Raw genomic sequence first — 16,294 nt, 5'->3', positions numbered from 1 at the left:
GAGAGACAGAAACAATGGGCACACCAGGGCCTCCAGCTGCTGCAAATGAATCTAGGTGCATGTGCCACCTTGTGCATCTGGCTTGCATGAGTCCTGGGGAATCGAACCTGGGTCCTTTGGCCTTGAAGTCAAGCCTCTTAACCACTAAGCCATCTCTCCAGCCTCAGACTAGTTTTTAATTGCTCTGCTTGTTTTCCTATTGTTGATTTGAGAATTATTTGTATAATACTGGATACAGACCTTCATTGCATTTATGATCTTTGTCTTTTCAAATGTTTTGTAGAATCCAAATTTTTGTTATTGTAGTTGTTCATTTGCTCTCTTGATTTCACTGGTGCCATAGCTAAGAATCCCTTGCCCTAGGACACAAAAATTTGATGTAGTATTTTATTTTAATTGTTTATACTGTTATAGCATATGATCTTTTGTTATATCTTATAATCACTTTAATTTTGTGTATAGTGTGAAATAAGGGTCTAAGTGTGCATTGTATGTATACATCAAATCATCTGTCAAACAGATTTAGATATAGCTTTGGGGTTATTTTAATTTAAAAAAGAGAATTACTCACATGGAAGAAATAAGAGAAGACAGATGATTACATGAAACATGTAACTTACCATCAGTTAGTTTCACTAATGAATGGTAAGTTCACAAGCATATATGAGATTAATAAAAACAAAATAGTGAAGGAGTGATTCATTTGCCCATGAAGAGTATATGCTACAATTTTACCAAATTCAATCACTTGAACCTGAAGTCTGATCAAAACTAATAAGCAAGGACAAGGATACATTACTGTTGGAGCTGTTTTAAGGACTATTATGGCAAATGTGGAAGGACCAAATGGATTCATTTCAAACTTATTTTTATTGTGCAGGTGATGGAATCCAGGACCCTGAGCATGACAGACAATCATTGAACCACTGAGCTACATCCCTAACCCAGAAATTCATTTCAGAATAAATATCTACAACATAAATTTCTGAATTCACATTAGTTTCAGAAAATAGGTATACCGAAGATATTCTCTGAGTCCCTGTATACTTGTCTTACTGAACCAGCTCTATTGAAAATATTGAAAGAAAAAGTTATGCTTTTCTTCTCTGCTCTATTAGTTTCACCAATACTCAATTTGATCCCAACTTGAAGAATAGTCAGTGAGCTTGCTGAAACGCTCATCAGACATTTGATAACTCCTCAGTGAGAAGGTTATCACACTTATAGCATGGCAGCCAAGACGCCATCTGAACTGGCCTGTACTCCACTGTCCAGACATCACTACTCTTCACATGTCTCCTCTCACTTCCCATGTCAGTCAGTGCTTGCCTATAGAAATAAGCATTAGTCATACCTTTTAAGAACCTGAAAAAGAAGGGAGATAACTGAGTCTGCAAAGTGCTTTCTCTGCAAGATTGAGGACCTGAGCTTGATCTCCAGAACCAATGTTTTGTTTTGTTTTATAAACAAGCCAGATACAATGGTGCTCACTTGTAATCCCAGTGGTATGGAGGAAGAGTGAGACATATTCTTAGGGCTGATTGACCAAGTTGTCTAACCTGTTTGAGTTCTAGACCAATTAGACACCCTTGTAAATTAATAAAAGCAAATATGGCTGAAGGGATAACACCAAACTGTGTCTAGGTCTGCACATACAGATACACATGTGCATGTACATAAACACAAGATATTAGAAAAGTCCTAGAAATAGGCATTGTCTCCAATAAGAGAACCTCAACAGTTCTCTTATTTGTTCACCCTTAACATAGAAACTTTAAAATGCTCAGCAACTGGCATACTATTTGACACATGGTAGATACGATAGATATCATGGATGATCACCTGACTTTCTTGGGTCTCTGTTCTCATTTCCATGGCCCATGTGACTCATAAGAGGTGGAACAGATTTTCAAGTCAGAGGGTTAAGTTTAACTGTAAGACATTTAGTACATTAGATATTATTCTGGTGATTCATTTGGGTCTAGATGGGCATGTGACTTGTTCCAAACAGACTAAAAGGAAATAGTTCATGACAGAATAAAGCACAGACTCTTATTTTTGCCCACAATTTGTGAGCAAGGAAGTGTGCTGTCCCTGTAGCCACTGGCAGCCTCATTATAAGGAGCCATCCAACAGAGCAATGAGAAGGAAAGAAAATGGGCTATTAAGTAGCTCAGCATCAAAATCTGCACTGCATCTAAATTTGAGACTTCATGAGATAATAAATTTTCCAATTTGTAAAGCAAATTTGTTAGTGTTTTATTACCTATAGCCAACTGATCCTGTTAGCTTGTGTTAAATGAATGCTGACAGGATATACAACAGGATTGTCCTGGTTACTTTAACCATAGAGTCCTATGCCCTGCAAGTCATATAAATTTAGTTATTTTTATTTTATTATATTTATTATTTTTTATTATTTTATTATTATTATACTTATTATTATTTTATTTTAGTGTCTTTTGCATTTTCTATTTTTTGTTGAAAATCGTTTTCATAGATAAATTCTAATTGCACAAGTTGGAGTGCTGTTTATGTTTTTCTTTCTGTCATCTCCGAGGCAGGAAGACACCTTGATACCTACTCAGTGATATTTTAGATTGTTGAAGATAAGGAACTATTCTTTAAGATAAGAAACTGTTGCAGTCAGGTTCACATTGCTGGTAGAAATCACTTGGCCAAGAGAAGCTTGTGAGAAAAAGGGATTTATTTTGGCTTACAGGCTTGAGGGGAAGCTCCATGATGGCAGGGGGAAACAATAGCATGAGCAGAGGGTGGACATCAACCCCTGGCCAACATAAGGTGGACAACAGCAACAGGAGAGTGTGCCAAACATTGGCATGGGAAACTGGCTATAACACCCATAAGCCCCCCACCCCCAACAATACACTTTCTCCAGCAGGTGTAATTCCCAAATCTCCATCAGCTGGGAACCGAGCATTCAGAACTCCTAAGTTTATGGGGAACACCTGAATCAAACCTCCACATTCCACCCCTACCCCCATAAACTGATATCCATACATGATATAAAATACAATTCATTCAGTACAACTTTTAGAGTCCCCATAGTTTTTATCAATTCCAATTGTGTTCATACATCCCGATAGTCCAAGATCTTTTAACTGAGCCATAATACCAGAAAAAAAAATAAAAAACCAAAACACATAATGGCACAGGATAAACATTCACACTGCAAAAGATGGCATTGGGCATAGCAAAGAACTATTCAACCAGTACAAGATTTAAAACAACCAGGGTAGACATCAAACTCTGTAGCTTAAAGTCCAACAACTTTAGCCAGTGACAAATCTCCAAGTCCGCTGATTTTAACCAGCACCAAGTCTCTGGAATTCCAATTCTGCCCCTCCAGCTAGGCTACTCACAGTCCTGAAAAACTTCATCAGGGCTGGCAGCTTTCCTTAGCAACCATCTCATGGTCCTGATATCTCCACTGGGTCTCCACTGAAATCCACGGTTCATCCTCATGGCCCCATGGGATCTCCATGCAGGCATCCAGAAAACCTGCTTCACTGCCCATGGCCATTTCCAAAACATAAGACCATGTTGCAAACTCAATGACCCTCACTTTCCTGCATTTCTTATACTCCACAATACCAGGTAGAGTGCCAATTTGTTTAATCCAGGGGGTAAAAAATAAGACTTTGAAGAACAGAACACTCATTGAGCTCTCAGGCCCCTTCAAAAGAATCTATATTTTTCCTGTTGCCCCAGTGCAGATCAGCTGGCTCAATTTCAAAGGTTGTAATCTCTCAATTGCAGCTGAATGGGCAACAGCTCACCCAAAGATTTTTCTTTCTGTGCCATATCCATCTGCTCACTCCAGTTCATTTCTACAATAAGAAACTTTGCACAACTTCTCAGGACATGGGCATAATAGCAAGCTACTCACACAAACTGCTATCCCAGTCCAAGCAAAATTTTCTCACCCTCATAGAACAAACCTCATAGTCCATAGTTCTTACTGCATTCAGGTCTTGCAGCTCAGACCAGAATAGTGAATCAAGCTGTACTTACAGCACTACAAGGCGTCTCTTAGGCCATGGTTTAAAATCCTTCCACATTCCTCTTGAAAATCAGCTCCAAAAGGCCAGAGCCACACAGTCAGGTGTCTGGAAGCAATCCCACTCCTCGGTACCACTTTACTGATACAGTCAGGTTTGCATTGCTGGTAGAAATCACCAGACCAGGGCTGGAGAGATGGCTTAGTGGTTAAGCGCTTGCCTATGAAGCCTAAGGAACCTGGTTCGAGGCTCGATTCCCCAAGACTCACGTTAGCCAGATGCACCAGGGGGCGCACACGTCTGGAGTTCATTTGCAGTGGCTGGAGGCCCTGGCACGTCCATTTTCTCTCTCTCTTCTCTATCTCTCTTTCTGCCTCTTACTCTCTCTGTCACACTCAAATAAATAAGAATAAACAAAAAATAGTTTAGAACTCACCTGACCAAGAGCAGCTTGTGGGATAAAGAGGTTGCTTTTGGCTTACAGCCTCAAGGGAAGCTCCACGATGGCAGGAGAAAATGATGGCATGAGCATAGGGTGAACATCACCCCCTGGCCAACATAAGGAAGACAACAGCAACAGGATAGTGTGCCAACACTGGCATGAGGAAACTGGCTATATCACCCATAACCCCACCCCAACAATAAGCTGCCTCCAGCAGGTGTTAATTCCCAAATTTCCATTAGCTGGGAACCCAGCATTCAGAACACCTAAGTTTATGGGGGACACCTGAATCAAACCACCACAGGAACTGTGGTGGGCCCCTATTCTTCACTTTTCTGCCTTGTGCACTGTTACTGGATAGTACCCATTCTATAATTTCTTAGAGGTATGAAGGAGGTAGATAATTTGTGACTTCACTCTTTACCATCTCAAGCCAAAATGAGGGCTATTCTATTGTGACAGAGAAGGCTGCACATTACTTGGCAAAACTGGAGGTTGGCTGGATAGAGCCTGAAGTTATCCCTAGGGATAAGATAGACGTTCTCTGTGGGGAATGAATACTAAGGTGTACTGTTGGTGAACTGTGGTAGACACAATGACACATGTTTAGCAAATCACACTTCTTTCCCCTGTCTCTGGACTGTTTATTTGCAGACAAATTGCAGGTCATGTAACTCACTCTGGACAAAGGAATGAGAGCTTATATGACAGAAGCCACACCATCTGGTCCTTGTCACAATTCCACATGATGACTTACTCTTACATAGACGGGCCTGAAAAATGGATGTATCAGAGGACAATATCCCCAAGAAAGGCAATTCTAGGAGAGAAGCACCACCTCCTTCAGACTGAAATATGAACACACACACAGAGCTCTCATTTAATTAAGCTACTAAGATGCTTAAGGTGTTTTCTTAAAGCAGTTAGACAAAATAGTGCTCAGTAAGTGCTTGAGGATGGAGTGTACTGGCTTATATCAGATATCATTTCCATAGTAACTTCTGCCAAAGCAAAATAAAAGATAAAATTGAACTGACTTATATTTAAGATTGTATATTCTGCCCATTGTGTCCATCATATATCTGGGCTTATTCATCCCTAAATGCTGAACTTTTAACAAATGCCTGGGACAATGCATGTGCTTAATAAACAATGAATCCATTTTTTACTTAACAAAAGCTATCAGCTACATCAATGCTAGGAGTTTTATAGTCTTCCTAGTGCCTAGTTTTAGATAAAGATGCATGTTATAGAACTATATTTAATTTTGTTTTTGTCATGTTTTATTGTTCTTCAACCTACACCCATTCATTATTACTGCAGTATAATCAGAAAAAAAGGTTTATCTTCAGAGAATGTAAATGAATAGTGGACATTTAGAAGAAGGCACAAACACAATATCAAATTAGAACTGAAATAACAAAACAAATACTAAAGAAATCATGCAGCATATTCTGAAACATTAGCTATAATAATGGTCATTATAAAAGGATTCTATCAGGAAACAATTCAAGCAAATGCATACAATTACAGGAAAAATCAACATGGCATTTCTCCTCTCTTCACTTATAGCAAAATAAAATGTTTTGAGCTATTTTAAGCTCCTAGAAAATTAGTTTCTATCACCTAGAAACAGAACATCTGATTTAACACTGTGATCCTTAATGGACTGGAGTAAAATACACAGTGCTGTTTCACCAAAACAGGAATTAGGGAAGGTTTACAGTCTCTGTTTTGCCATGTGAGAGGCAAGTGGGAAACAACAGTAAAGGAGAGCAAGAGACCCAGAGGGATACAGGACCTGGTAGACCAGAACTTTAATTTAGTATCATATCCAGCCACTCAGCCTCTTACTCCACAGGGAGTATTTATCTTTAAGTTTTGTGGGGAAGCGTGTACATGGCACATAGGAATTAATTAATTTTATGCTTTAGAGTCCAACCTAATCAGATTATGAATCACCCTCTCAGACAGCATCTCTTATAATCATGGCATCTCTAAGAGGCAAATTTATAGATTAGGTTATTGATTAAATGTGAGGAGAGGGAGAGACATAAAGCGAAGACAGACTGCCAGGGTTCTGCATGAACAAGAGGGTAGCTAATGGTGCCATTTATTGTGGTGGACCACACACTCTAATATGTGTAAGAATCACCTAAAGGGCATTTAACTACTGTGAATCCTTGGCCCACTTCCTAAAATTACGGCTCATTATTAGGTTTATAAAAAGAAGTCCTGGAATTTGAATGTTTCTAAAAGCCCCTGGATGATACCAGTGTGAATGGGAAGAGAATGACCTTCATTGCTATTTATTAATAACACCAGGAAAAGAAATGGATTTGAGGAAAGGACCCAGTTTTAGTTTTTTCTTGTTACTGTTACCAAATATTCAATGTAATGGAGGAAGGGCTTATTTTGGCTTATATTTTGAAGGGATACAGTCCATCACTGTGAGGCAGGCATGACAGCAGAGTGGGAGGCAGCTGGTCACATTGTGTCAGCAGTAAGGAAATAGAAACAGATGAATTCTCATGTTCCCCCTGCTTTTCCTGTTTTGTTCAGTCCAGGACCTCAGGTAATGGAATGATGCCACCCACATTCAGGGTAGGTGTTCCACCTCAGTTTCACATTTCTAGAAACACCATCACAGACACACAAAAGGTTTGCCTCCAAGGTGAACCTCAATTCCATTAAGGTGACAACAAAGATTAATCATCACAGGTCCTACTGTTTTAGCTTTTGCTGATGTGAACCTGAATTAGATTTTTCTCTGTTTCGAAGCTAATGCCAGAAAATGTAAACTGAGAAGTACACAATCAGAATACTGAAAGATCCCTAAATCATTACCAAAGCTATAGGAATTCAGAAACTATGTAGGCTAAGATAAAGATACTCCAAAAAGCGATGCCTTCCAAGCATAGGGAAGGACACAGCTGGAATAAACATAAAATATAATAAGACTTGGGCCAGGTGAGTAAGTGCTCATCACAGACAGCAGTACTTGGGGCCATACTTGAGGTGGGTGAGAAAGTGCTGATCATGGCTGTGTTTGGAGCTGCACTAGGGGAGGACCTAACAACTTCTCCAAGCTTGGAGATCACACACAAGACTAGAATACCTAAACCACCAAGCCTGTGACTACAGTCCTAGAACCCACACAGTATTGGGGCTGACTGCATAGCAAGGGCCAGTTGTGGGGCAAAGCAAGGAAGTCATCCTGAAGTGAGTGTACTTTCCTGCCGGCCTATCTGCAACTGTTAACTGACAGCAACCACACTGTGCCAGTTCAGAGCAACCTGCCTATCAGGTCTGGTGCATCAGCCCTTCCGCCCACAGGTCCCCAGTGCAGATCACACTCCAAAGTCCTCAGTAGCAAATAACATTGGGAGAAAACAGCACTGTTGGGACAGCAAGCCAAGCAGGCGAAGGCCACACTCTGACTCCCCTGGAGGTGGCACACATAAAAAGGAGTGGGGAGAGGTTGTCTGCCTGGTTGGACTCTAGGTCACTCATCTCAAGCAAGCAGGCAGCCAATCTCTCCACTCTGCCCCCAGACCTGATGATACAATTCAGGGGTCACAAGAGGAATAAATACTGCTCTCACAATACAACAAGAGGTCAAACTAGACATGGGAAAACCCCAAGGCAAAGCAAACAATGGAAGACATCAAATCAACAGATTACCACCCAAAATGCCTAGCCTATTAATGGACGCCTCCAGTGAAAACAAAGAGGATGCTCCAGATATAGAATCCTGCAATTTAGGCATGCTAAACATAATAACATTAATGAGACTATGAACCAATGAATGGTGCAATTGGAAGGAAATCATAAAAGACTTAATAATCACACTTCCAGGCAAGATGGCGAGCACATAACCGCACTGGAGATCCGGAGTGAAATCAGGCAAGGACTACAGGACTCCAGCACTAGTAGGTCCAAAGCAGACTTGTACTGGGTGACTGCGGGACTGCATACTTGGGAATCTGCTGATTTGTACGCTCTCAGGAACCATACTCGCTCTCACACCTGGGAGGTCCGGTGTCTGAGGTCAGTCAGGCAGGGCAGTCCGTTGATTGACCTTTCCCCACAGCTCCTGCATTCAGATGGGGTAACAAACCACTGAGTGGATACACAAAGAGCAGGCGAAATGCCCCACCCTCCACTAACCCAAGATTGTCCAGAGGTTCCTTTACACCCTGTGCCTTCCCCTGCCAAAGCACACTGGACTAGGTCTCCCCACACCACACCATGACTTGCGCCTTCCCATGCTCCTTGGCAGAGGGCCCCTCAGGCTCACTGCCACCCATGTCACCCCACACATGTCTCTGAGGGCTCCACAGGATCAGCACTTCCCAGTGCTATCCTGCACCAGCCCAGGGCCCATCATGCCCCCTGATGATCCATGTGTGTCCTGGAGGGCCCCACACCCCACAGTGTCCCACGTGGCCCAGAAGGCCCCCACAAGTAGCACCTTCTTGAGCCAACATAAACATTTCCCAGAGGGCCCCCATGCCCCTGCACAATGTCGTGCTACCCCGTGTCACACCAAGCCATTTCAGGCACCCCTGAGAATCCCTAACCACACTAAATGAGGAAAACTCAGAGTTCCCATTAGTCAGGAACAAGATAGGGGTGACCATTCTCACCACTGCTCTTCAACATAGCTCTAGAAGCCCTAGCCCAAACAATAAGACAAGAGAAAGAAATATAAGGGATACAAACTGGAAAGGAAGAACTCAAACTAACCATAATTGCAGATGATATGATTTTATATATAATTGAACAAAAAGACTCCACCAAAAACCTTGTAGAGGTAATGAATTCTTTCAGTAAAGTGACAGGATTCAAAATCAACAGAAAAAACACTGGCATTTCTACACACTAAAGACATGGATAAAAATATCAGTAAGACTGCTCCCTTTTCAATATCCACAAAAAATGAAATAAAATACATTGGAATATCACTAACCAAGGAAATGAAAGATGTATACAATGAAAACATAAAAATGCTGAAGAAAGAAATTGAGGAGGATAAAAGAAGATGGAACTCTTCATGAATGAAAAGAATTAACATTGTAAAAATGATATTCTACCCAATGAAATTTACACATTCAATGTAAAACCTATAAAAATTTCAGCAACTTTCTTTACAATTATAGAAAAAATAGTCTCAAAAGGCATATGGACCTACAGAAGGCCTCAGAGCCTCGGATACCTAAAACTATCCACATAAAAAAAAAAAAAAACACTTCAGGTATCACCATACCTGATTTCAAATTATGCTACAAAGTGAAAGTAATAAAAACAACATGGAACTGGCACAAAAACAGGCATACAGATCAATAGAACAGAACAGAAGATCCAGGCCTTATTCCAAGCAACTACACCTACCTGATCTTTGACAATGCACATTGGAGAAACACATTTTCAACAAATGGTCCTGGAAAAGTTGAGTAACCACATCTAGAAAAATAAAACTAGACCCACTCTTCTCCATGCACAAAAATCAACTCCAAATGGATTAAAAACCTCAATATAAGACCTGAAAATCTAAAACATTGGGGGTAGAGAAAACTCTCCAAGATATAGAGCAGGGGAAAGACTTCCTGAATAGGAACCCAGTAGCTCATGAAATTAAACAAACACTACTAGTGGGATATCATGAAACTAAAAAGCTTTTGTACAAGCATACCATAAACAGAGCCAACAGACAACCCACAGTGTGGTAAAAAATCTTCACTATGTGTACTTCCAAAAGAGGTCTAATATCTAGAATTGACAAGGAAGTCAAAACACTAAGCAATAAAAATACCAAACAATCAAGCCAGGCATGGTGGCACATGACTTTACTCCTGGCACTTGAAAGGCAGAGATAGTAGGATCACTGTGAGTTCAAGGCCACTCTGAGAGTACATAATGAATTCCAGGTCAGCCTGAGTTAGAGTGAGACCCTACCTCAAAAAAACAGAGAAAAAAATTAAACATCCACTCAAAAAAATGGGACAAAACTAAACAGAGAATTCTCAAAGAAGTAAATATAAATGGCCAGTACTCATTTAAGGAAATGTTCAACATCTTTAGTCATCAGGAAAGTGCAAATAAAAACAACCTTTAGATTTCACCTCAACCATGTTTATTGCAGCTCTATTCACAATAGCTAATGTCATCCTAAATGAGGTCTCACAGACCAAGAAAATGTCACATGTTTTCTCTCATATGTGGCTCCTAAACTGGACCAGAGGAAGAGGAGTATGAAAGCGAGTAAGCATTAGGGCTTTGGGCATGTAACTAGAATGAGACCTGGAAAGAGAGGAACTAGGGAAAGGAGAGGATAGGATACGAAACAAACCAGTCAATGAAAAGAATATAGAAGTGAGAGGTGGAGGGGTTCCAGGAAAGGGAGGGTAGAGAAGGGAACTATGCAAAAATCAACGACTAAGGCATTCAGCACAAGAGGAACTTTCTTCCTGGAAACTAGTACATGAGATAGAACTCCTAGTTAAAGGAGGTGGACAGACCAGACTGAAATTCCCAGTAGAATGTGGAGAAAGCTTAATCCTTAAACCATGGGCTCTGGCTTGTGGATCCCAGGGCCAGGTCTGGGTTAACTCCCACAGCAAGCAGTTGGCCAGGGTGACCTGTGTGATTTGGCAAAGCAATGCAGGCCTTTACCAAGCACTTGATTACTAGACAGAACTAAAAGATAAGACCCTATTGCTGAAGACATCACAGGCTGCTATCTCAGACCACAAAAAGATAACATGAGAACTGAGAGGAAAGCCAGTCCTCGAGTGGCTTGCCTTATGGTACTGGAAAGTTATATGGGACCTGGTGGGTGTCAATGGTCACCAACAGTATAAATAAGCAGGAAAGCCTATAAGCCATGCAATACAAAAGCAGGGCAAGGACTAGACACTTGTGCAATAGTGGCACACAGCCTTTGTGGGTAACCAACCGCCTTCCAATTGGACATGAGGCCTGCTCAGTGGGAGAGAATTCATAACCCATACTGAGGTCCAAATATACACCCCATGTTCAGGAAAATCAGACTACCCAGAAAGAAGTCCCCAGTGCCCCCTGTACAAGTTGAGTGGGCAGCCTCACCACACTGTCTCTCAAACTCCTAGGTATGCCCCCTTTAATCAAAGCTGCTCTCACCCTTGGTTAAAAAATCTTTTATCTTACACGTGGCAAAGAATGGTGGGGAGATCCAAGATCCATGAATACAAGAAAAGACAGCTGAATGCTGGCAATGAGATGTGGCACCTGTACCTCATCTACCAGGATCCAGAAGAACTGGCAGAGGAAGTAGTGACATGAATATAGCGCCCAATGCTGGTCCAACACCCATGTGCCAGAGAATAGCAAAAACAGAGCCCAAACACATCATAACAGAAATACAAAGGCTACAGAAAAGTCAACACCAACCAATAACACACCTATCAAGGCTCAGGTACTGTTGCAGAAAAGTGGATGGGAAGATTGTAAGAGCCACAAGGGGTAGGGGGGGGGTAGGAACACTCTGAAGCACAGCTCCCTGGAGGACAGAGGCTCTAATTACCCCACAGTGAACACCAATAAGCCTTGAGAAGAGCTGCAGGGAAATACTACAACCTATGTTAAAAAATTGTGTGTGTGTGTGTGTGTGTGTGTGTGTGTGTGTGTGTGTGTAAAATAAAGCAGCCTGTAGGGACATGAGTTGAGTACTGCCAATATCCATAGTAATCCACTCCTTAATATCTACACTATGTAGTTTATAATATTTTCTGTTCTTTAAATTCTTACCATACCTGTATGCTTGCAGAGTATCTCAGTCCATTTTCTGCAGCTTTCCCAGAACACTGCAGACTAGGTGATCTATAAATAATAAAAAGTATTTGGCTCATAGCTCTGGAAGATGAAAAGTCAGTGATCAAGGCGATGGCATCTGGTGAGGGCCTTCTACTTGTATCATTCCATGCCAAAAGTAGAAATGAGCACAGGCAAGTCACAGAGAGAAAGCTAAGCAGAACTCATCCTTTTCCCAAAACCTACTCCTGTGCCAAGGGCATTCATGGGAGCAGAATCCTCAAAGCCTAATCATGTCATAGGGCTCTACTTCTTAGTACTGACACAGTGACAGTGAAATTTCAGTTTGAGTTTGGAGAGGCATTCAAAGCATAATACAAAGAATAAAGGCAGTGCTATGCGGCACAGAGGAGAGGAGCACACAAAAATAAAAATACACGTGATGGCTACCCATATGAAGATGGCTAGAAAACAAGGGCAGTAACTTGTAAAAAGTAAGTTAGAAAATCCCAGGAGAGAAAGTAGAATGGAGCCAAGTTAAGGGGGCCCTTAGCATATATTAGTAACCAGACATGACGATAAAAAGGACCACGTTGGCCTTGCCATTGTCATTGATTTTTAGAGTTCTGAGAGATAAAGATTAATCATTTCATTTTAAATATTTGAAGACAGTATCCTTAAAAGAACTATAAAAAATGTGATCTTTAAATATCTTTCTAGAGGCAAAATACTCCTCAATGTCCAGATAAGTATAACTTTAGCAATGTTCTCAATTTAACAAAGTGCTAGAAATACATAGAAGCCACACAGGAGGCACTGATCTATTTCCCTCTTTGGGACATAAGAAAATTGAACAAATTATGACACACTATTAGTAGCCACCAGAGAACAACTTTGACTCAAATTCAAAGAATATGCCTATAATTTCTTCATACTGAGTCATTCCTTATCAATTTCTTTTTTAATGGCTCCAGTACAATTACATTCATTTTGGCAGTAAGATGCTTCATTAGCATACCACTACTTTTATTGAATGCTAAAACCAAAAGGATGAGGAGACGTTGTATCAAGGAAAAAAAAATAGAATGTTTAGCTCACTAGCAACTTGCTACAAAAATCTGTCCATATTTAACATATCCTTGTGTCAAAGTTCTATCTTCAAATCACACACTGTAGTTCTCCTTCAAATTAATAGACTAAGTGATTGATGATTATCCTTTTTAAAGTGACCAAAACTGTATACATTTGTTTTGCCAGAGTGCATGTCAAATAGTAGATTTTAATAATAATGCAAATAAATGGTTGGAATTTTCTTTTACCCTTGGAAACCAGGAACTTGGTGTTTTAACGAGTTAAATGGAATAGGAAACACTCATTCATTGGAGAGCAGGTTCTATGTAATTACTTACAGTCCCTGGCATTCACACACTCATTACTTAGAATATGATACTCTTTATGAAGATGTGTAAATTCTCTGGGCATGAGTCCATTTTTTTAAATCTAGTTTCTCTGAAACAAAGAAGTGCCTGAGGCAGAAAGCTGTAAAAAAAAAAAAAATCAAAACAGCTGACTGCAGAGACAGCTACCTGTGGAGAAGCAAGCATCCTAAAAGTTTTCAAGGCAAAAGGCAACAGGACACCAAGCTGTATACACTCTAAGGAGCTGCAGAGTTTAAAGTGAGAAATGAGGAGAATTCAGATAAAATGGGCAGCAAGTACACTTAATGTGTGAAAGCCCCTGGAGATGCCATGAAGGAAAATAATGTTTTTCCATGGAAATATTATGGGTGTGTTTAGAACCTTCATGGTTGATGTAGACGTGCATGTTTAGCCTTGTTCAAGAGCACAAAACTGGTGCTCTCCTTTTAAAATCATTTCCTATTCATTGGGATAATACTTAGAACAGCTTGTAATTGCATTTCCATTTAAAAGATTGTCATTTAGATAGGACTCAGGGGAGGAGACAAGATGTGCACTCATATTTGATGGAAAACCTGGGTCAATAACAAGTTCTTGCCATGGATGACTCCTACTCTTCCAAGGAATAAGACAGAGCAAATTTTATGGCACCATATGAAGCTTCAAACTGGTGTTTGTCTGTGTGCACTAACAAAATAACCTCACAGAACTTTCCCTTGCATTTTCTGTTGGCTGTGATTCAATAGAGATATAGATTCATTTCTGTTTATCAATCTTGATTTTCATACATGCTTATAAGGCTCTAGTTAGATAAGTCATTAAGTTATTCATGAGAAAGGAAATGTGAACATCTATATCTTTCTGTATCCTTCATTCACTGTGACATTTACAATTGCCACAAAGGATAGTCTACTCATGAAAGACCAGCCATGCTCCCTGTTGCTTTGTGCATTCTTTCTAACTAAGCCCTTGATTTGCTATTGTGGTCCTAGCGAAATCAAAAATGGTCATTATAGTACCACTAATGTCAGAATTAATCACATGTACTTATGCTGAGAACAAAAGTTGAGTCAGTATGAGTCATCTATCATCATAATACTATTGCAGAACAAACTTCCAGAGAACTCTGTGTCTTCTGCCACAAGTGGACATGAATCACCAATCTTAATTTAGATGAAATGAGCAACTCTGGTCCAAGCTATTAACCCAAGTTGTATTCTTCTCTGTATCTTGGATTCAGGTCTCCCTACCTGTCTTCATCCTGAGTGTCAATATGCAAGGGAAGGTGGAAAAGGTGCAAAAGGGCAAACACAACATTGAAAATGTTCTCCTGCCTTCACTAATGCCATGCTGTCTTCCAAATCAGAGGGTATACCCAAACTCTGAAGGGGAGAACTGAAGGAACCCCAGGAGGGGGACCCCACGCTCTGCCCGGATATGGCGACACCCCAAATCACTCATGAGAAGCGGTCTTGATGCAAACTGCAAGAGGATTTTATTCCAAGCGCGCTGGGGCCCACAGTCATACACCACACAGGGGTAGAGGACTGCAGAGCCCCAAATGCAGGAACGGGACAGTTTTTATAGGGTTTCTAACAAAGCCTGTGCATTAGACCAATCATTTTTTTAATATCAGGAGCCCGCGGGGTGCGAGCCAGTCAGTTTGTGCCACTCCATAGTTTCTAAGCCAATTAGTTTAATTTGTTCAAGTCCCTCATGGACCAATCAGTCTCTTATGACCTTGGTGGTCAGCATTTGCGCAGGTCCTTGGGTGGGGGTAGCAGAGTGTTGTATCAGTCTCCTATGACCTTGGAGGTCTGAGGCAGGCTGCTACAGCTTATGGTGCAGGCTATTTACAGAAACCAAATAAGTGGTTTACTTTATTACTCATTTCCCATCCTTGAGGGCTATCTCATGCCCTTTTTACCTAGTTTTATATTAGGAGCGGGCTCTGATATAATGAGAAGAGGGATTCTTTACTTGCTTTCAACAGAGAGTAAAGCCTGGAGTTTGAGGTATGCAGGGGCCCACTTAAGCTCCCTTTGGAGCATGATAGTATTTCTGGGCTTCTGAATTCTTGGGCCTTTCAGAACAAGTTGACATGTGAGTTTTTATAACAAACCAAAGGAGAGGTAAAAGATTGGTGACAATAATTAGCCTACCAGAGAACACCTGCATGAAGTTATTCAACATTGTTTTAAATTGCCTTGAAGAGTTGGGACTAATTTTCCCCTACTCACAAAAATAAAAATAAGGCACACAAAGGCTGAAACACAGAGACACATTTGATATGACAATTATTATATGGGAAGTGTGAGGTATAAACCTAAGTACATCTAGTTCCTAAATGTATTGCCTTCTCTAATCATGATTGTGAGAGGGGGGTACAGTGAGGGTGACTGGACCTCAGAAAGTAAGAAAAGGGCAGAAAAGTCTGTACTAGCTAGAAATCAAAGTTGATCTGACTTAGTATCTCTTGCCTAGTTCCCTAAACCTGTTTTTCCACAATCAGGACTACTCCTGGGAGGGAGGTCTTTCATAGGAGTTAAACATTGTGGTTGGTCATGTTCAGTACCTGGAACTTGCTGTTAGGTCTAGCCTCTTCCTCAGACAGGCCCTAG

This window comes from Jaculus jaculus, chromosome 6 (assembly GCF_020740685.1).
Source record: "Jaculus jaculus isolate mJacJac1 chromosome 6, mJacJac1.mat.Y.cur, whole genome shotgun sequence".
Classification (NCBI taxonomy): domain Eukaryota; kingdom Metazoa; phylum Chordata; class Mammalia; order Rodentia; family Dipodidae; genus Jaculus; species Jaculus jaculus.
The sequence above is the reverse complement of the archived record's forward strand: the minus strand, read 5'-3'. Positions refer to the sequence as shown.